This window comes from Periplaneta americana, chromosome 10 (assembly GCF_040183065.1).
Source record: "Periplaneta americana isolate PAMFEO1 chromosome 10, P.americana_PAMFEO1_priV1, whole genome shotgun sequence".
In the NCBI taxonomy this organism is placed as follows: Eukaryota; Metazoa; Arthropoda; class Insecta; order Blattodea; family Blattidae; genus Periplaneta; species Periplaneta americana.
The window spans coordinates 169,333,635-169,356,895 of NC_091126.1; positions in this window are offsets into that span (position 1 = coordinate 169,333,635).

Below are 23,261 nucleotides of genomic sequence, written 5' to 3' on the forward strand. Positions count from 1 at the left end.
TTTAGACAACTTGAGTTATATTTTACTGTTTGGATTAAAATATTGAGTTTCTGAATGAAACTAAAGAAACATATGGCAATAATATAATTACAATTATTCTTAAGTTGATATCCGCTTATATTTTTATTACAGAGAAAGAGTGGCTCGTTTTAGAAGAAGCAGTTCAAATACTGACACCATTTAACACAATAATCACAATCCTGTCCGGTGAAGAATCTGAATAAATTATTTTGGACAGTAAATTTTAACCCATTGATACCCCACGTTTCTTTTGTTCCATTTTGAAGCTCCCTTAATATATTTTACGTTAAACTAAACCGATTAGAATAATAATTGACAAACACTGTTTGCGATTAAACTAGAGTTTCTAGGAGAACTACAGTATACATGTTTACACTAGCTACTGAAAAGCTTTACTTCTGCGTTAGTTTTGCAGTTAGATTGAATGTTATTAATTTGATCAATGACATAAAACTAATACGCTCTTCCACATATACTATGAATTTTAAAAGTAGAAAAATATCTGTCAGCTAACGTAGCATTTCAAGCAAAACAAGAAAAAAAGAGCTGAAGAAAGAGAGAGAGATTAACATAAAAGAGAGAATAAACAACAACAAATTATAACATATTTTAAAACATACGCGGACGTCAGCGGACTCGAATCACTACCTGATCCGATTAAAGGAATGCTCAGCTGAAAGTGTATGTCTGCGCCACAGCACATATACAACCTGCGCGGCATCAATCGGAGGTAATCCGGAGGTCTCCGATTGAAAGCGCGCAAACAACTGCTCCGGAGAAAACCTAATCATAAGTAGCACTAATAGAAATAAAAATTTGAGGTCTTGGAGTTTTAAGTTAACTTTCTTACGTAGTAGGACACAGTTTATAGTTTGGCACTTAGCTACAGTATCAGCTTCACTTTGGTTTAAAAATGATGAAAATATCCCAATTATAAGTGCACTTTGTGTTAACATTAGTGTTATAAAATGCTGGTAAAACTGAACAGGGAGAAAAATCATCTACATCCTGAGGGTATGAAAAATTATAAAACCATAAACACAGCTTCCTGGCTACGAAAAATAATAGTCAGACTCTACCGCCAATTTCGAATTGTTATTACACGAAAAATATATAAAATTGACAGAATGTGACTGATTGACACTTGGAGAACTGCACTGCTTTAGTCAATATAAACTCAGCTAATTAATTAACCAAACATCATAGAGACAAAACTGATGTATTTTTTAAAACTAGAAAGTTCATGCTTTCAGATAACATAAAAATAAAAGAATGGAATTTTTAAAATAAAATTAAAAATTAAGAGTAGATGATTACTGTAAATACACGTTACTGTCTTTGGAATATAGGCCTACAGTGAAACCTGGGTTGTGTACGTAACTAATTGGAAATGATTTAATTACTTACAGCTCAGAAGCACGTAACATTTGAATGTAAGATAATTTTGGAATGACTAGTTATTAGTATAGCCGAACATGGGGGCTGGAAGCAATCAAGGATTATTTTAACTTGTTCAAATATATTTTAATCGACAGAAGTGACTGTAATATCAATTTTTAATATAAATTCTGTACATGGGCCTAAATTTACTATGATACTTTTCTTCACTCATGAACTCTAACATGCAGATACGTTAATTATACAAGTTTATTACAAACCTCTTGTAATTTCAATTCTTATTTTGTAGGGATTTACCTCGAATACTTTTTTAATCTGTCTTCTAGGGAGTAGCTGTTTCTTTTGCTTTCTCACGTGAGTTTGATACCGAGTAACCTACAAATGTTTTCAAATGTTTGGGACATGTCCAGTGAAAAAGATGATATACTAGCATGTATATATTGAGGTATGGTTCATTGTTAATTGTGGTCCATTATCAACATTCATTTAAAGCAAAACAAAGCAAAGCAAATGTTCGTATGTTTTGAGAAAGGGCAGCATTTCCCATCATAACTAAAAAGTCCACTAAATTTAAACTTCAAACAAAAACCTTCCTATTTGTGTAGACTATTCAGTGGTTTAGACTGTCTTAATGTGTGAGACCTTTCACCTTTTCTTATCGGTTCTGTTTATTTTTAAAGTGCACTGACGGATGTGGTTCAAGGACGATCGATGAATTGGTCCAGGAGGTCCAGTAGCATGGTCTACCCGATCACCTTACTTTAATTCATTAGGAGTTTTAGATATGTGTACATTTAAAAAGGTTGGTGTGTACCACACCCATCGACGACGATGCTTTTTTGTCTGCCTATTTAGCTATTTATGATGCCTTTTTGCCTGCCTATTTTAATGATTCATAATGCCTAAACTTCCGGTCTCTGGCTGATTACTTACCGTAGAAGAGGGTAAAGTCGATCAAAATTTTGCAATTTTTTAATGATATTGAGGTTATGCAATGGAGCGAAGTTCCTCAGAAAATAGCATTTTGTCGTCATATTCTTCACTTACGAAGACACGTTACAAGAATTTAATTACAATCTATAAAAAACTGTTTTTTTTATTTGACTTGTGATCGAAGTTACCTGCTTAAATAGGGTAAAGTCGATTACCATTGAAGTTTTAGTTTAAGATCGATTTTAAAATATTGCGCAGTAAAGTCGATCACTGTTTATGTTTTTAAAAAACAAATTAATTGTATTACATATATTTTATTTGTTATAAGGGATGTAAAAACAATAATACACTTATATATGAATATAGCATTATATAGTGTATCTTTTGTTACTGTGATCATACTATTCGATACAATTAGGCCTAAAGGTCTCCACTGTACAATCGTGACTATGATTGCAAACTTATAAAACATAAAAACACATTTTAATATTTCACATACCAACAAACAGAGATTTAAGAATTGAAAATTTACATTGAAATACCACCCTTCAATTGTAATCTAAAATGCAATTCAACATTGCTTAGGTTTATATCAGATGTTATTTGAAATCTTCCCCTCCTCATGTCACTTTATAAAATACGTTGTTACCATAGTCAGGTACAGAGGGGTGTACAAAATATATTCCTTTGACAGTGCTTCTCCTACGCAAGAAATTCACCATAATTTCGTCTTCCTCTTTCCCCAATACCCCATCAATATAAGCTATACTATGACACTTTTCTATTTATAAGTGTTAGTTGGAGGTATTTCGGTAAACAATTTATTCTTCCTACTGGTCATATTTGCTTCGAGTAGGTTGATGGCATGATCCACTTAATCCTACAAAGGTACAAGTTTTCTTAAAATAATAAGTTTCAATGCTAACATTTACGAACTGCAAAACTATTATTTCAGGATAGAATCTCAACGAAAAGTACTTACGTATACTTCCTGTCTCCTTTCATTGCTAACTGTAATTTGGAGTTTGTGAGACTTTGTTTTCATTTAAGAGAAAAAGTTGAAAATAATAATTTTCACTTCAACGGTAATTACACAGTGTTCCCATTGTTGACATTCGCAGGCTTTTTGTTTTCCCTCTCGCTTACATTTACAATGTAAGGCAATGAAGTCAGCATAACAAAATTTTGACAAGTAACTGAGAAAATACATACTTTTCAATAAAAATCGCAAATGATCGATTTTGGACCCACTGATTGACTTTACCCACTTCTACGGTACGTTTTATAATGTCACTTTGATGTACCGAAGTACTTATGAAGTTTCAGTACAGGAAATTCTGCATTTCCATATGGTGACGAATCTGTAGAACGGAGAAAAATTCCCTCAGACACCGTGACTCGAACTCGGGTTTATAACTTTACTTGCTGGCGCTTTATCCACTAAGCCACACCAGATATTTTTAGTTTTAATTCTACTGGATTTTGAAGAAATCACTGGTGCGAAATATATTAAATCTTCAGTGTTCAGCTCCTCCTTTGATTCTTTGACGTGACCTTACACCCTATGTTCGGAAACCAAATAAAAATGTTCCAGAATATAAGGAACACATGTGAACCACCGATTTAACTCCGTGTAAAAACTTTGTGGGCTTTGAATTTTTGTTCCATTTTAAGGATAAATCATCTGACAGATTCTGGAGATTTACATCTGTGAGGCTCTGAAAGTTTGAAATAACAGTTTGAATGACAACTGAAAAAGAACAGAGAAACACGCTTCCGCTGCTTCTGTATTCTTTCTACTGTTCTTCGTGGAATAACGTGGTAGCTCTGTAAGAGACGATCTCTCGCAGAAAAGAGAGTTTACGAACTGACACGTTTTTCTCTATTGAATATGTCTCATGTTACATGAGATTTTACTCCACGCCTCTTTTATTTACAGTCTAAAATATTCTGCCATCTTGGCTTTATGAACAGTATGATGAAATCACGTATCTCGAACATTACGGAAGTTTTCACAAGTTCCGTTTAAGAATTATTTCCGTCGCTCGAATTCTGAGCAGCAGATCAGAAGAGAAGGAAATGTAAAATTTCAAATGTCTGTTTATAACCTCCAGAAATAACTTCTATGAATACTTCCTGTTCATTTAACTGATAAAGTGTTTACCAGAGGTCTGCATCGGACGTTTTCGCTCGAGCACCAAGTAGTTCATAGCATAATCCGATAGGTAGCGCACATGCATGATGGGTAAAATTGTCACGAGCGATGAATCCTCGAACGGCATAAGTCGAGCGTTAGACATTCGTTCTTGTTACAGTGATGAACTATGTAGTAACATCATAGATGTTTATCATTTCAAAACTTTGCAGTGTTTAACTAACCTCTCCATAGTAAAATTACAAAACTTACTTTAAAATGTAATATAAATGTTTAGGTAAATGTTTTTTTTTTCCACACAGGGGTAATTTTCTTTTTGCCACATCTGATAGATGTTATTGGATGTAAATGTAATTATTATAAACGGAAAACACAATCACGATAATTCAAGAACTGTATTAAGTTTTCTAGTAGTAATAATATTAATAATAATAATAATAATAACAATAATAATAATAATAATAATAATAATCTCTAATAATTAATGTATCAATCTTTGCGTCTGTAACAGTTGTGCAGCATGATTATTCGTTTTATTTTATTTTTTGTGACGTTATCTCTGTACTGATATTCTTATTAATCTACTGCTATATCAATAATATTTTGTAAAACGTTTCTACATTGTCGCAGTATATAGGCGGAATACTATGTGGTAAATCAAATATTGAATAATTATTAATTAGCAATAATAACTGTATATCGAAATTTTTCATACTATTTTATTTATAACTTCATGTTCCTGTTTTGGTACGTTCCATTGACTGTTCCATTAAACGCTTATCATAAACGCAGAAAATAAAGCCTTATTTTTACCGTGCGAGCAAAACATATGTGTATCTTATCTGTCGCGTTCCGTACAAGATAAGGCATGTCGGTGAGATGACCTTGTACTGTGCTTCTATTTATTACGAGCGTACCACGACCGATCGTATCTCACTCGAGGGTACGACACTCGACCGAGTTCAAGCGAGCGATTTAACTCCAATGCAGCACTCTGGTGTTTACAAAGCATTTGAATAATAACAACTCATTCAAAAGGTATTTGTCAAATTCTAGGTAACGAAAGATAACGTTAACCCTAGATAGGTAATGCTCGTAAAATTTAAGATGCAGGATTCTTCTTGTGTATTGAACTCTCCGATAATGTGCTTTCAGTTGCCACACAGATAACGTTTGTTTTAAATTCAGAGGTCCCATAATAATAATAATAATAATAATAATAATAATAATAATAATAATAATAATTACGATCATTTACTTTTTGTGAGGGTCTACTCTATTTTGAAAAGCAAATGGAAGAATATGAAAGTTTTTCCATTTCTTACGGTCCCTCATCCTGTTCACAGCACCCTTTGGTTTCAACATTCTCTTGAGCAACGATGACAAAGAATGGGGCATTTCTACGCAAAATTGTGCTAAAATACGAAAATTGTTTATGATTCTGTTGAGTAGGCCGTGAAATTCAGATTCCTGGTTCATATTCAGTATTTTGATTATGCAGGGTGTTTAAAAAATACGGGGCATAATTTCAGGTATGTATTTCCCACATGTCTGCAATCAAAATAGTTCATTACAACATGTGTCCGGAAATGCTTCATTTCCGAGTTATGGCCTTCACAACATTGAAATTCACCGGAACGTTTTTCTTTCCGCAGGTCGTTGTCATTACAGAAGATATTCAAAATGTCCACCTCCTGCTTGAATACACACCTCACATCGATGTCTCATTGACCTGCGAACACGATCCCAAACTCCAGGAGTTTGTCCTCAGGTATGATAAGGATACAATTGATACTCTTTCAACAGTCTCCAGACAGTCGTATGAGGAACATTGACTTGCAACGCTACCCTTCGTGTGCTGATAGAAGGAGTCATGTTCACAGCCTCCAGAATCTCCTCCTGTACTTCTGGAGTTGTAGATCTTGGTCGTCCCCTTCCCAAACCAGGAGAGTTAAATTTTCCATACTCGCACGGAAGGTAATGGAGACGTACACATGTCTTCCGATCTGGACATTGTCTCTGTGGATACGTCTCCTGGTACAAACGACGAGCCAGCGCAGCATTGCCGTCGCCTTACCGTACATGAAGTGTAATTCTGCCAGCTGTTGATTTGAATACATGTCGCACAGTCTAACGCCTACACAACACTGAATGTAACCTTCGCCTCGGAATGAACTGTCAGAGTGCCCTCTTAATGTCTCCTTTGACGGCAACGACCTGCGGAAAGAAAAACGTTCCGGTGAATTTCAATGTTGTGAAGGCCATAACTCGGAAATAAAGCATTTCCGGACACATCTTGTAATGAACTATTTTGATTGTCTACATGTGGGAAATACATACCTGAAATTATGCCCGGTATTTTTGAAACACTGTGTATTGCTATTTACTAATAATTGTTCATAATATAAAACGTTTGCGTGCACTAAGTTATTACTAAAGAATAGTCTGCTAGACGCCACTGCTCTTACACAAATTCAGACATTTTCAACAATCATCACAGCGTCGTCCATGAAGGTACTAAAACTATCATACGTCTCGCAAAACCAGGACTACTTTAATTTAGCAATCCTGCTAATGGGACATTCCATATGAAATTAGTCACCAAGTGAACCTTAAAACTGTTTAATTTCTTGGGGAAAAAAAAAAAAACATTAATGTATAGAATGGTAGGGGATTCCTCATTGTGAGTCTATTCTCATTTAAGTTCATCAGCCTTATTGCCATAAATTTATAGTTTTCCGGTAAAAATTTCCTATTTGAAAGAACATACATTTCAAACGACCTGTGATAGATATTTCGTGAATTGAGCATAGGTAATATAATTTAACTAGCTTATTTTTTCCAGAAGCAGAGCATTATGCTACATCGAAATTAAAATTGATTCAGTTTCTTCCGATAGAGGGGGGAATTATTAGATATTTTTCAGTATCTGTTTTCCGTCGGGAAAACTATCACATATCGATATATACACTAATGCCCTATTAGAAATTAATACGAAATATGCTGCATGCATTTATATATGCAAAACATACTCTCAGCTATAATATGAAATTTTTCTTGGAATGTTTGTCATAAGTTGTTTCACGTTTGTGGACTTTGAAGCTGGCGATATTCATGGAATTACCATAAATTTAAGTCGTTAAACAAGAAAACTAAGGCACTTAAACGAGAACAGATTTTACACAATAAATATCTCCTACCCCTCTACACATACACATATATATATATTTTTTTTTTTTTCGAGAAGGTACACTGTTGTAAAGTTTTTGCTGTCCGATTTGAATTGAATGTATTCGATGTGAATAGCGTAGATAACACTTGAATTGAACGTGCATTATTACTATATATTCGTCTGAGACACCATTCACTTTAAATGTACAGAAATACTTCACTTACTTACTTGCTTACTTACTTACAAATGGCTTTTAAGGAACCCGAAGGTTCATTGCCGCCCTTACATAAGCCCGCCATCGGTCCCTATCCTGTGCAAGATCAATCCAGTCTCCATCATCATATCCCACCTCCCTCAAATCCATTTTAATATTATCCTCCCATCTACGTCTCCGCCTCCCCAAAGGTCTTTTTCCCTCCGGTCTCCCAACTAACACTCTATATGCATTTCTGGATTCGCCCATACGTGCTACATGCCCTGCCCACCGCAAACGTCTGGATTTAATGTTCCTAATTATGTCAGGTGAAGAATACAATGCGTGCAGTTCTGCGTTGTGTAACTTTCTCCATTCTCCTGTAACTTCATCCCTCTTAGCCCCAAATATTTTCCTAAGCACCTTATCCTCAAACACCCTTAACCTATGTTCCTCTCTCAGAGTGAGAGTCCAAGTTTCACAACCATACAGAACAACCGGTAATATAACTGTTTTATGAATTCTAACTTTCAGATTTTTGGGCAGCAGACTGGATGATAAGAGCTTCTCGACCGAATAATAACACGCATTTCCCATATTTATTCTGTGTTTAATTTCCTCCCGACTGTCATTTATATTTGTTACTGTTGCTCCAAGATATTTGAATTTTTCCATCTCTTCGAAGGATAAATCTCCAATTTTTATATTTCCATTTCGTACAATATTCTGGTCACGAGACATAATCATATACTTTGTCTTTTCGGGATTTACTTCCAAACCGATCGCTTTACTTGCTTCAAGTAAAATTTCCGTGTTTTCCCTAATCGTTTGTGTATTTTTTTCCTAACATATTCAAGTCATCCGCATAGACAAGGAGCTGATGTAACCCGTTCAATTCCAAACCCTGCCTGTTATCCTGAACTTTCCTAATGGCATATTCTAAAGCGAAGTTAAAAAGTAAAGGTGATAGTGCATCTCCCTGCTTTAGCCCGCAGTGAATTGGAAAAGCATCAGATAGAAACTGACGTATACGGACTCTGCTGTATGTTTCACTGAGACACATTTTAATTAATCGAACTAGTTTCTTGGGAATACCAAATTCAATAAGAATATCATATAATACTTCCCTCTTAACCGAGTCATATGCCTTTTTGAAGTCTATGAATAACTGATGTACTGTACCCTTATACTCCCATTTTATCTCCATTATCTGTCGAATACAAAAAATCTGATCAATAGTCGATCTATTACGCCGAAAACCGCACTGATGATCCCCAATAATTTCATCTACGTACGGAGTTAATCTTCTCACAAGGATATTGGACAAAATTTTGTACGACGTCAACAAAAGTGATATTCCTCGAAAGTTACCACAGTTGGTTTTGTCCCCCTTTTTAAAAATACAGAAATACTTCACTAATTGAAATAATGTTTTTCTAAAGAAAAGCATAATAGTTTGAGGCGTATTATTAACAAATTTAACACGTTTGCATTTCTTACTATGTGTCCCTCCATTCACAGCAACATTTTCTCTTTGGAGTCCCTTGAGCAGTGATGACGAAGAATCGGGAATTTCTACTCCAAATTGTAGCAGACATTAATTTTTATTAACCTTTTAACTAGTGCAGGAACGTGAGACTACTGGTTCTAACCAGGATTTCGATTTTATTTGCTTACATTTGCTGATAATATGAAAACTTTGCATGCACCAAGTTATTGCAAAAGACTAGTCTGCTAGACTCCACTGCTTTTATATAAATGGAGACATTTTCAAAAATCATCACAGAATTGTCCATTTCATGTAGACTGATGACGATAATAAAACCAGCATACGTCTCACAAAACCGAAATTGGGCGTACTTTAAATTAGCAATTCTGTTAATGTAGGTAGCCTGTCAGATGATTGGTAATTAAGTGTTAAGTATCTGCCTACAAATTTTGTACTAGTTCGTAAAATGTAAGTGTTGGCAATAATGTCACACTCTCAGTGCATTATTGCACCAACACAAAATTGACACTTGTAAGTGAAATTACTTAAAGACATAAAATGACTTAATCAAATACATTTTACGTCCAGTGCTGTCTCTTACTGTACACAAGTGGCCAAAAAAAAAACCGGACCGACCCTTGCAGCTGATTTCAGAGCCTTGTTCACTCCAAAGCACGATGGACTGGTAACTAAGACTTTCATGGCTCAAATCCTGCCTGGGAAGGAAACTTTTTTTTGTTCCTTATTCAAATTTATTCCAAATACTTTTCGATTGCAGCGATATTTTACTACTTAATTAACTTATTATTCCCAGAACATGAATTTTAGTTTTTTATTTATTTTTATTGGGTTATTTTACGACGCTGTATCAACATCTAGGTTATTTAGCGTCTGAATGATATGAAGGTGATATTGCCGGTGAAATGAGTCCGGGGTCCAGCACCGAAAGTTACCCAGCATTTGCTCGTATTGGGTTGAGGGAAAACCCCGGAAAAAATCCTCAACCAGGGAACTTGCCCCGACCAGGATTCCAATCCGGGCCACCTGGTTTCGCGGCCAGACGCGCTGACCGTTACTCCACAGGTGTGGACATGAATTTTAACAGCAATCGAAAATCGATCCGGGTTCTGCTGATTTTGTGGCTAGAAATACAACGGTTGACAATCGGAGAAAGTTTTTTTAATTCTAGTTTACTAAATTTCAAATACACTTGCATTATTAGTAATTATTCGTCTGAGAGGATATTCACTTCAAGTCTACAGAAAATACTTCACTAAATAAAATTATACTTTTCTAAACAAGACCGTGTTATTTTAAGGGTCATTATTAATCATTTTTAACACGTTCGCATTTCTTACAATCCTTCCTCCCGTTCACATAAGCCATTACTTTGAACAGGCTCTTGAGCAATGATAGTAAAGAATTTGGCATTTCCACGAAGAATTGTGGTACAAATACAAAAATTTTTTATGAGTCTGTTAAGTAGTGTGTCAAATTTCAGATTCCTGGTTCATATTCAGGATTTTGATTTTATTGCCATTTGATATTATTTGCGATAATATCAACGCTTTGCATGGGCTAAGTGATTACTAAAGACTCGTCTGCTGGACGCCACTGCTTTTATACAAATTCAGTCATTTCCAACAATCATCACAGTGTCGTCCATTTCGTGTGGACTGATGAAGGTACTAAAACTAGCATATGTCTCGCAAAACCGAAACTACTTTACATTAGCAATCCTGCTAATGGGACATTACATGTGAAATCAGACAACAAAATTCTAACTGCTCTGTAATTCCTTGAAACAAAAATTTTTATGTATTTAGGGTTAGGAGATACTTTATTGTGTGAGTCTGTTCTCGTTTAAGTCCATTAGTTCTCCTTTTTTAATGCGTTACATTTATAGTTTTTTTTTTCCGGAAAGAACTCCTGTTTCAAAGGACATAAACTTGAAACGACTTATGTTAGACATTGCAACAAAATTTTACATTACAGCTGAGAGTACGATTTTCTTAACTATGCATGTACCACAATTTATATTAATATTTAACAGGGGAGTAGTAAATATTTCGATATTTGATAGACTTTCCCAAAGAAGACACTGAAACAAAAATATTAGCTTCTTCTTCTCTCTGTGAGGAAATTGTATAAATTTTGATTTCGGTGTAGCATAAAGAAGTGTTCCTAAAAAAATGGTTTTGTTAAATTGTATCAACTACATCCAAGTCCCGAGTCGATATATGGTTTGCGCACGATACGCTTCTATGTAGTTGGGAAAAGTAACGATATACAAGGAAAAGCAAGTTTTGTACCGTAATATTTTAATGCAATGTTTTTTTTTGTATGTTTATGCCCCTGCTCTATCACAAACGTAACGGATTTTATGTATTTTAAAATCGAACAAATGTCATTGGGATCAAGATTTGCCGACCTGCATAACTTTGAATTGTGTGCTGATGGCGTGCTAGATAGATATAAGGACCTAATTTCCGAGTATGATATATTTTAATTCTATACTTGTATGCCTTGAATAAAGAATCTGAAAACTGCATTAATTAATCCTGAAATTAATCAATATTACCATATTTTTATTTTTCATTTTATTTCTGGGAAAATCATTCCAATACGAATTCAATCGACTGTATCCTAATCTTATAGAGTACAACCATGAAAATATTTTACAAATCGCTATGTTCTGGAAGATAAGAGCTTTAAAATGAGGTTTTGGTGAAAATTCAGTTTTAAAGCGGTCGGCAGCTATGGCTGCATAAAGAACGTAATTTTCGGCATGTACGAAATATTTGAGGAATTTTTGTAAGACAAATATTAGACCCAGGGATGTCATATTTCGCAAGAACACCTATCTCTATCTATTCTAAATGTACAAAATTATAATAAGATTTTCAAATTCTTAAGTAAATTTCCCTAATTTACTGTCAGATTTCAGAAGTTTCACCCTTACGTACAACACACACACTTCGACAAACTCATATTTCTTTCTGCTAGCAGTGCAGGAACATTCTTGCTTATGTAACGGATACAGAAGCGAAACGTGCGCCCCCCATCATTCTCCTAGGGACGTAAGCGTAGCTGTTATAATTTAATGAAATTATTTTTCTACAGGTGCACATCTTTATGCTACATCGAAATTAAAATTGATAACATTTTTTCAGAGAGAGAGGAATCAGTTAATATTTTGGTGTAACTTCTTTCCGTGGGGAAGTCTATCACATATCAACTTATCCACTTACACCCCTTAAAAATTAATATAAAATATGGTGTACGCATAGTTATGCAAATCGTACTCTCGGCTATAATATGAAATTTTGTTTGAATGTCTATCAAGACTCGCTCCAAATTTTAATTCCGTATCTGTACATGCAACTTCTATCCAAAGTAACCAAACGCAGGACTTTAGTTATAACAGACACATCCATGTAGAGTTACAGGAGAAAAAATGGTCTGCCTAAATTCAAGTTACAGATAAAACGCATTGCGCATGTGCAGTAAACGAGAGAGCCTGTCTATACGTTACTTGTGGACAGTCGTGGGAAACTTGTTGTCTACAAACATATGGACTTCCATCGAGTGTGTGGTCATTTTTTCTGGAAATGTACTGAACTATATGCAACTACAAAGGCAATAAAAAGTGGTTTTTATTTTATCACAGTGTTTGTCATAGTAAAATATTTATGCTTTAATTTTTACTTCAAAATGTGTGCGGACAAAGTTAACAAAATTCACACTAAGACACAAAACAAAATGTTGATTGTAATAATTGTAGCAATTATAGTAACTATAAAAATAAACACTGGAAACACTTCTTACATTTGAGACACGCCGTAATTATTACTGTCTATATCCTTAACCACAATTGTGTATATAAGCGTGACATAGTTACCATAGCAACGATATGTATATCGGAAAAACCAGTAACTCTAAACCAGCGTTTCTCAAACTTTTTTTGAAGTGGGGACCACTTTTTAAAGTTAGAACAGTTCCGCGGACCACCTTACTCTTGTTCTTTTCGAAAGCAAATTCATCTTTTTTGTAGCATATTTTAATACCAGTATACTTATATTTTAAAATAGAACTAAGGTTCGGTACTTTCGTCCTCTGTTATGAATTCGGGTGGTCCCTGGCTGGGTTAAAGGCGCGGCGCCAGATGTGCAGGGAAAAGATGACGAGAAACATCACGTTCATAGTGCTTTAAATACCTCTTTTGTTGCTGAGAGTAGAGTAGAGTAGAGTGGGAAGTCAGTAGCGGGGTAGGGTAATAAATTTCATAAAATGTCAGTACTGGGAGAAAAAGTGAAATTCGATTGTCATGTGTCATTTCCAAACTCTGATATTTTAAGCTATAGTGTGATACGCAATTCGTTTGAATTTTATTTTTTCTTCTGTCTTTTTGAAGGACCGCAAGGGTAGACCTCGAAGACCACAGGTAGTCCGTGGACCATAGTTTGAGAAACGCTGCTCTAAACCATAATGTATATGTGGAACCAAACTGTTAATATGTACAGAAGATACAACCATTTCAAACTGGGAACTTACTTTACAATAATCTTGTGTGTAGATATATCAAAATGAAATTGGACTTACTACACTAATGCACCCAAGGTGCGATGTGGGGATCGCTTTGAGTACTGAGGAAAACCAAGACACTTTGCATTGACAATATTAAACATTTTCGTTTCGTCGATAAGTCACGCCCACAACTCATGCTAAGCATATGATTAAACAATTTGCGTTTCATTTGTTGATTATCATTATATTCACAATGTCGCTTTATTTGTAATATTGACGTGACTGAATGTTGGAAATTTGCGTCCCTCCACACTGAACATATTTGGATTATTTCAACTTCTAAAATAGATTCCCAAACCTCTAGCATTATGGGTTTAAATTTACAACAAAGTTGTTCGCTCCCATTTGCAATTCGAATCAGCAGCAGCTCTTTTAATTGTGGGAGGGGGGGGGGGAACGCAGTGAGTATACATTATGGTGAATTTTATTTCGGAACACTTCAAATAGGATGCGCGTGCTAGCTAACCGTGGATTAGGCTGCCGATGGCCGTCATTTCGCCAGTAAACAACTGCTCATATGGAGTACTTGAAGCTCTTTCCCTCCCTGTTCAATCTAATATGGGGCATTATTTTCAGTAACGACCAGGTAGTTAAAATCGAAAAATGATACATAACCATTATTCTGTTATTAAATTAAGTCATTAAATGCAGTATAATATTCTTGTAAGTTTGCATGAAATCCTCTGCATGATGCCGCTTATCCAAGCTACCAAATTTATGACGTCCGTGTTACGTATGAATATGTTCAGCCTTTCTTCTCCTCAGAGCAATTTCCCTTAAGTAATTTACATGTTACTAAAAATATTTATAACTCTAGCATTATTATTATTATTATTATTATTATTATTATTATTATTATTATTATTATTAATATCATCATTTTAGCGTCATAAATTGTGCATGTACTATTGTTAGTTCTACTGTCAATAGTGTCTCAATTAACACCACGTCTATGCCTCTGTAGTACAACAGAAAGAAAGACCATGCACATAAAAATATAAAATATCAAACATTTTTCCAAAATAGAAAACATGTTAAATCTACAATTAAATCTGGTAAATTAACATGGCTTCAAAATAATAGTGAAAATCTTAAAACGGAACCTAGAATGTTATGGAAATACGAGGCGCATCCAGAAAGTAAGTTTCCATATTAAAAAAAAAGAACACACACTTTCAGGAAAACATTTATTGGCAACAGGTACAGCAATGTTTCAGCTATTTTTCAACATAGCCACCATCAGAATTGAGCCTCTTGTCGTATCGTGGGATCAACTTTTGTATCCCTCTGTCGTAGAACTTTGCCGCCTGTGAATGGAACCAGCGTGTAACAGACGTCTTCAGCTCTTCGTCGTTGCCAAAACGCTCATCGGAGGACAGGAATTTCTTGAGGTGCAAGAAAACGTGAAAATCGCTGGGAGCAAGATCAGGGCTGTAGGGTGGATGATCAAACAACTCCCAGCCAAATTCCGTCAAAACAGCTGCTGTACGCCGAGCCGTATGTGGACGAGCATTGTCATGGAGGAGCACAACACCTGCAGTAAGCATTCCACGCCTCTTGTTTTGAATGGCACGTCACAATTTTCGCAGTGTTTCACAGTCACGGTCAGCGTTCACTGTTTCACCTCTTGGAAGGAAGTCAATGAGCAGAATGCCCTTCCTATCCCAGAACACCGTGCACATCACTTTCCGTACCGACAGCGTCTGTTTGAATTTCGTCCTGACCGGAGATCCACTACGCCGCCAATGCATTGACTGTTGCTTAGTTTCCGGGGTGAAGTGCGAAATCCAAGTCTCATCGCCCATGACGATCTTGTCGAGGAACTCGTCGTCGTCATCGTGATACCGTTGCAGAATTGTCAGTGCTGCTCCTAAACGTTGCATTTTGTGTTCGGGTGTCAGGTTTTTCGACACCCACCTGGCACACATTTTTTGAACAGCAGGTGCTTAGTGAAAATTTCATGCAACAAGGATCGCGATATCTGCGGAAAATGGCTACTCAGCTCCGTAATCGTGAAGCGACGGTTCTCCATGATGCACTGCCGCACCAGCTCAACACGATCATCATTGATGAGGGACGGTCGCCCACTGCGCTCTTCATCATGGACACTTTGACGACCTTCGGAAAACTGCCTACACCAGCGACGCACCATCTGCTTACTCATGATGTTCGGCCCATATACCTGACAGAGCTTCCGATGAATTTCAATTGGCGCAATGCTTTGTGCATTAAAGAACTTTATCACCGACCGAACCTCGCCGGCGGCGGGAGAAGGAATAAGAGCTTCCATTTCGGACCGCTGCTGCCACGCTACTGGCACCAGGCGGAACCTGTCCGGCTGGCATATGATTGATACGTCATAGATCTGTTACGCATGCGCAATTGACACGGCTAATTACGTTTACTTTCAAGGGGAAAAAATCGGGAAACTTTCTTTCTGGATGCGCCTCGTATGTTGAATCATTTTGGAAGACAGATAATTATCCCTCTGTACTTATTCTTAACGACAAAAAAATCAGAGTTCTAAAAGACATTTTTAGTGCTTTTTGTGATCTTTCCAAATCTGTTCACACAAAACGTATATAACTGACTCTGTATCTATACCTAAAGTAACACATGAAACTGAGCATGCGCACTATGTTAGCCTGTAACTGGAGATTGAAAAATTCAGGTGGCCCTAATTTTGTTTCTGAGTCTGTGAGTCATGTTTTACCAGTGCAATTACTGTAACTTAAATATTATGTGGTAGAGAAAGGAATACTTTGTAATGCATGATTATACGAGACTTTCAATACAGTTTTCATAATTGTAAATAATAAATAGCTATTAGGCATCCAAGCGAGTCAGTCCTGATATAGTCAGAAAGAACAATGACAGATAAAAACAACACAGGAGGAAAACAATGCACTTCCAGTACTCACGGGAATATATTATTTCTGAAATTTATTGCTAAAAATCGATCCGGGTTTTGCTGAATTTGTACATAGAAATACTAACGTTTGAGGAACGGAGAAAGATCCTTAATTATAGATTATTAAACTTCTGTTAGACGCGACTTAATAGGCCGGCATCATACTGCATCGGACTTTCTGTCTGACACGATGATTTTGTCTCGGACCGTTCGATGTGACGGGGATCACAGGTATTCTTATGAGGTTGCAGCATACTGCATCGTACATTCTGTCTGACACGATGATTTTGTCTCGATCCGTTCGATGTGACGGGGATCACAGGCATTCTTATGAGGTTGCAGCATACTGCATCGGACATTCTGTCTGACACGATGATTTTGTCTCGGACCGTTCGATGTGACGGGGATCACAGGTATTCTTATGAGGTTGCAGCATACTGCATCGTACATTCTGTCTGACACGATGATTTTGTCTCGGACCGTTCGATGTAACGGGGATCACAGGCATTCTTATGAGGTTGCAGCATACTGCATCGTACATTCTGTCTGACACGATGATTTTGTCTCGGACCGTTTGATGTGTCGGGGATTACAGGCATTTTTTGAGGCTGCATCCTACAGCAGCGAACATCCGTCCCGAGATATTCTTCCGATGCAGTATGTTGCAGCCTCATGAGAATGCATCGGACAGTCCGAGACAATACCGTCGTGTCTGAGACGGAATGTCCGATACATATCCTTCCGGCCTTACTAAATATTCGTGTGAGAGACTATTCATTTCAAGTGTAGAAAAATACTTCACAAATTAAAATTATGTTTTCCTAAACAAGAGCCTGTCATTTTAAGAATTATTATTAATAGTTTTTAACACGTTATCATTTCTGACACCTTCTCACGTTCACAGCAGCTTTTTCTGTACATTACTCTTGAGCAATGGTAACAAAGAAGTGTGCATTTCTAGGCAAAATTGTTTCACAAATACGAAAATTCTTAATGATTCTGTTAAGTAGGGCGTCATGTTTCAGATTCGTAGTTCACATTAAGGATTTTCATTTTATTACTACTTGCTAATAGGCTATTTGCTGATAATATAAAACGTTTACATTCACTAAGTTGTTACTAAGGACTCGTCTGCTAGACGCCACTGCTTTTACACAAATTCGTACGTTTTGAACAATCATCACGGCGTCGTCCTTTTGGTGTAAAATGATGAAGATACTAAAACTAGCATACGTATCGCGAAACCAGAACTGATTTTATTTAAATTAGCAATCCTGCTAATGTGAGTAGCCTGCCAGACGAATGCTGATAATGTATGGTTAAGTATCTATCCACAAAATTTTAATTGTGTCCAGTTCGTAAAATGTAAGAGGTTGTAATAACGTTCCACTCTGAGTGCATTAGTGCATCAACACAAAATTGCCAATTGTAACGAATAAGACTTAAAAATATGAAATGACTGAATGAATTACGTTTTAATTTAAGTGCTACCTCTTACAGTATGTGTAGATTTTTTTTTACTTTTTCAGCGGTTGTAAAGTAATGATTGAGAATATCAAGTTAAATCTCCATTTCCTAGGCATAAAACGCACTGCATTTTCAGTTACTTTACAGCGTATTCCGAATCTCACCGGACCGGTGGACAACAACGACGTCACGCTGCAGCGAAATAGGAACAAAATTGCTGGAAGGATCGATCGCTGTCATGGCGACTGTATAAGTTGTTGTCTGTGCTAAGCCAGCAAAATTTTGCGAAATTTTCGTACTGCCATCTCGTCCAAAGAAAAGAGACCATAAACAATTTATTTCTTGAACCGGTAGTAATAACTGGTCCGTTGACATGTTCGCTCATAAGCCATTAACATATTGTTTTTACGTTGTGCTCATTACAAACAATACAGCAGAACACACCGCCATGACACAACAGTGCACGATGTAATTCGTCTGCTAATTCCCGCTCTATAAAAGAACCAATCAGATTCACTGATGGCGGCTGATGGAGACTGCCACCACCTCTGCAAGCTGATGGCACCGGTGAGCATCAGTGACTCCACCGGTGAAATTCGGAACACCGTGATGCCATCAGATTACTCAGCGCTAAGATTCGGAATACGCTCATTGTTATGGACAAGTTTATTTGCAGATTTTCTAAAGTGAGATAGGAACATCAATGTGCTTTAACACAAAGTTGCATACTGACCGCACTTCATTTCCTTAAATCAGCGGTCGTCAGCACAGAGCACCCTTGGGCTAGCGTCTCTAACCCGCGGAGAACACACTTCAACATGGTGCACTCATAGCTCATAGCGGATATGCTCTCTACCTCTTCCTGCTGCACGACGGGGCACACGGGACGGCTCCGCTTACCCTTTGCACATTTCAGCGAGTGCTGACGACCGCTGCCTTAAATTATGGTCAGTATTGGAATCATCTATAGTGTCACAGAATTTCTTCAATTTGGAACATTCAAGGAAATAAAAAATAGTGAAATTTTCTTAATAAACAATCAAAATTGTTTTTCCTTATTCCATAGTACATTTTTTTTCAATATAACATTTATTTTCTTTCACAATATACAAACCATTAGACTGTGGTGAAAGTAATAGGCATAGTACTTTGAGGATATCAAATTTGTAGTGCAGAGGGAAATTAAATGGCCGTTTTTGAGTTTGGCAAATTATGGAGTCTCTAGGAATGCAGTCTGCAGATCCGTCGTTTGCACAGATATCCTGTCACATGCCTTTCCTCTCACATGTATCTATTGGAAGATTGTTCACCTCTGCTTACGCATGTGGACGTGATACCAGAATCCAGCCATGGCCCTAAATGTGTCGTCGCTTCATGAATAATAATAATAATAATAATAATAATAATGATAATATAAATAATAATAATATAAATAATAATAATAATAATAATAATAGATTTCAAAAAGGCATATGACTCGGTTAGGAGAGGAGTATTATATGATATACTTATTGAATTTGGTATTCCCAAGAAACTAGTTCGATTAATTAAAATGCGTCTCAGTCAAAGATACAGCAGAGTTCGTATAGGCCAGCTTCTATCTGTTACTTTTCCAATTCACTGCGGGCTAAAGCAAGGAGATGCACTATCACCTCTACTTTTTAATTTCGCTCTAGAATATGCCATTAGGAAAGTTCAGGGTAACAGACAGGGTTTGGAAGTGAATGGGTTACATCAGCTTCTTGTCTTTGCGGATGACGTGAATATGTTAGGAGAAAATTCACAAACGATTAGGGAAAACACGGAAATTTTACTTGAAGCAAGTAAAGCAATAGGGTTGAAAGTAAATCCCGAAAAGACAAAGTGTATGATTATGTCTCGTGACCAGAATATTGTACGAAATGGAAATATAAAAATCGGAGATTTATCCTTCGAAGGGGTGGAAAAATTCAGATATCTTGGAGCAACAGCAATAAATATAAATGACACCCGGGAGGAAATTAAACACAGAATAAATATGGGAAATGACTGTTATTATTCGGTTGAGAACCTTTTGCCACCTAGTCTGTTGTCAAAAAATTTAAAAGTTAGAATTTATAAAACAGTTACATTACAGTTTGTTCTGTATGGTTGTGAAACTTGGACTCTTATTTTGAGAGAGGAAAAGAGATTAAGGGTGTTTGAAAATAAGGAGCTTAGGAAAATATTTGGGGCTTAGCGGGATGAAGTTACAGGAGAATGGAGAAAGTTTCACAACGCAGAGCTGCACAAATTGTATCCTTCACCTGACAATTAGGAACATTAAATCCAGACGTTTGAGATGGGCAGGCATGTAGCACGTATGGGCGAATCCAGAAATGCATATAGTGTGTTAGTTGAGAAGCCAGAGGGGAAAAGACCTTTGGGAAGGCTGTGACGTAGATGGGAAGATAATATTAAAATGTATTTGAGGGAGGTTAGATATGATGCTAGGGACTTGATTATTCTTGTCCAGGATAGGGACGGATGACGGTCTTATGTGAGGACAGTAATGAATCTACGGGTTCTGTAAACGCCGTATGTAGTTATTATTATTATTATTATTTTATTATTATTATTATTATTATTATTATTATTATTATTATTATTATTATTATTATTATTATTATTATTATTAGGGACGTTTGCGATGGGTAGGATATGTAGCACGTGTGGGTGAATTCATACATGCATATAGGGTGTTATTTGAAATATCTGAGGGGGGAAACCTTTGTGGAGACCGAGACGCAGATGGGAGGGTAGTATTAAAACGTATTTGAGTTAGGTTGGATATGATGCTAGGGACTGGATTAATCTTGCCCAACATAGGGACGGATGACGGTCTTATGTGAGGACTGCAATGAATCTACGGGTTCTGTAAACGCCATTTGTAGTTATTATTATTATTATTATTATTATTATTATTATTATTATCATTATTATTATTATTATTATTATCATTACTATTATTATTATTATTATCATTACTATTATTATTATCATTACTATTATTGTTATTATTATTATTATTATTATTATTATTATTATTATTATTATTATTATTGAATTAGCCACAATACGATACGAAGATAGGGATGTTTTGCATGTAAAAGAGAGTCGGACTTTACCTACCATACATTCCACAACTAACGGAAGTGAGGGAGATTTTATAATGAATATAGCTACCAAATATTTTAGAGCTAATTAAATTCATTCAACGTAAGCAAGTTTTGAAGCCTCGATCTTCTGATATAACGACAAATCAGTAGATGTGCAGCAGTTAACTTAATAGTGGGTGTTCATTTCAAAGTGTGTCATGACGTCACTGTTGTGAGTCAGCGATTTTAAGCGAGTTTCAGCTTTTATGTCAGAGAAGTTGTCTATTATTCAAGGCGTTCAATCTGAACTTGGGAACGGTATAACTTGAACGTCGTAGCAACAGATGGCGGTCTGTATGGTCTGTGTGCTACCATAAGCATTTTCGAACTGTGTTTTGCGCGGGCAAGTCGTACGCAGGGTATTTGTTATCATCCGTTGCATACCGCAACATTCCACAACACAAATCAAATGCTCCGTGTCCATGTTGACCGTCCAAGTTAATGTCAACAAATACGTAAGTACTCGTCTTAACCCTCTCGCCATATCCCGACAGTAAGAAAAAACTCACCTCAGTACGTGTTTCCATACAGTTCACATTCCTGCCACTACCGGCGTTACCGCACGTATCGGTAGTACTTCCAGAGTCCGTGGGTATCCACGGACTCTGCGTACTTCATAATTAACGCCGTACTTGCTAGGCAACTTCTCTCGCATTTAGGTAATACGCCTCTGCGGAAGTGTAGGAAGATTGAATTCTCTAGGCTCATCGACTAGCCACATGACGGCATACAGCGAGTCACGACACACTTTGAACTGAACACGCAGTATAAATACAGGATATATTAAATCTATGTATCCGATATTAACTTGCAATTTATTCGCAAGAAAATGTACTTACACATACTTTTTCTTAAAACCATTCATTATAGACGTTTGATCTTTGAATAGCAGAACTAATAGTAAGGCTTGGATTAGTGGAAGGACAACAGTTCAGCAAAAACGCGGGATTTTTGTGTATAGAAAATGTCTTTGCATTCCTACAAGTGTAGAAATTTCTCTGCCGTCTGTGCGAAGTCCGAACGTACTCTGGACATATTAAAGCCTGAAAAGTTCTTTCGCCAAGTTTTCCTGTTTTATACAGTGAATACGTCCATGAGGGACGTGGACACAAGAGAGGAGGTTGAATAGTAACATGAGGAAACTCGTTGGAGCCCTGCAAGGTCCACCACAATTCCCACACGAAGCGTCCTGATCTTGGCCGGCTCACAGACTTTGGAGCATGTGCTCATATAGCTGGCATGTTTGCTTTGATGCCTGCAAAGCAGTGTCTGGAATTCCTACATAGGGAAGAAGTCTTGCCGCTTTGTATATCTGAGGGGGGGGGGAACATAGTCATGCTGAAAACTACCTATTTCAATTTATATTACGCTGACGTGGAAGATTGTGCTATTTCTTCTGCGGAGAATTTAACATAAAATGTGATTCTGACGTAAAGATTAGTGCAAATATTCTATAAAATACAGAATATAAAATTTTGCTCCATATCTCATCAACCTTTAAAAATATTCATTTTAAGACTGATTAAGTCCCAATTGTATAAAACTCCCTGACTAAAGATCAACTTTGGTCGAAGATCGGAAAGTGAACCGAGTTCAGACACTTCTTCTATTGTATAAAACGTTTCCGCGATCAATTTACCTTTGTTCAAATGCAATCTAAGTTCACGTGAAAAGGACTTGACAACATCACATAAACAGGTGAAGTATATGATGCGCGGGCCGTGTTGTACAGATTTGTTCAGTGTTGCTAATTTAGCGA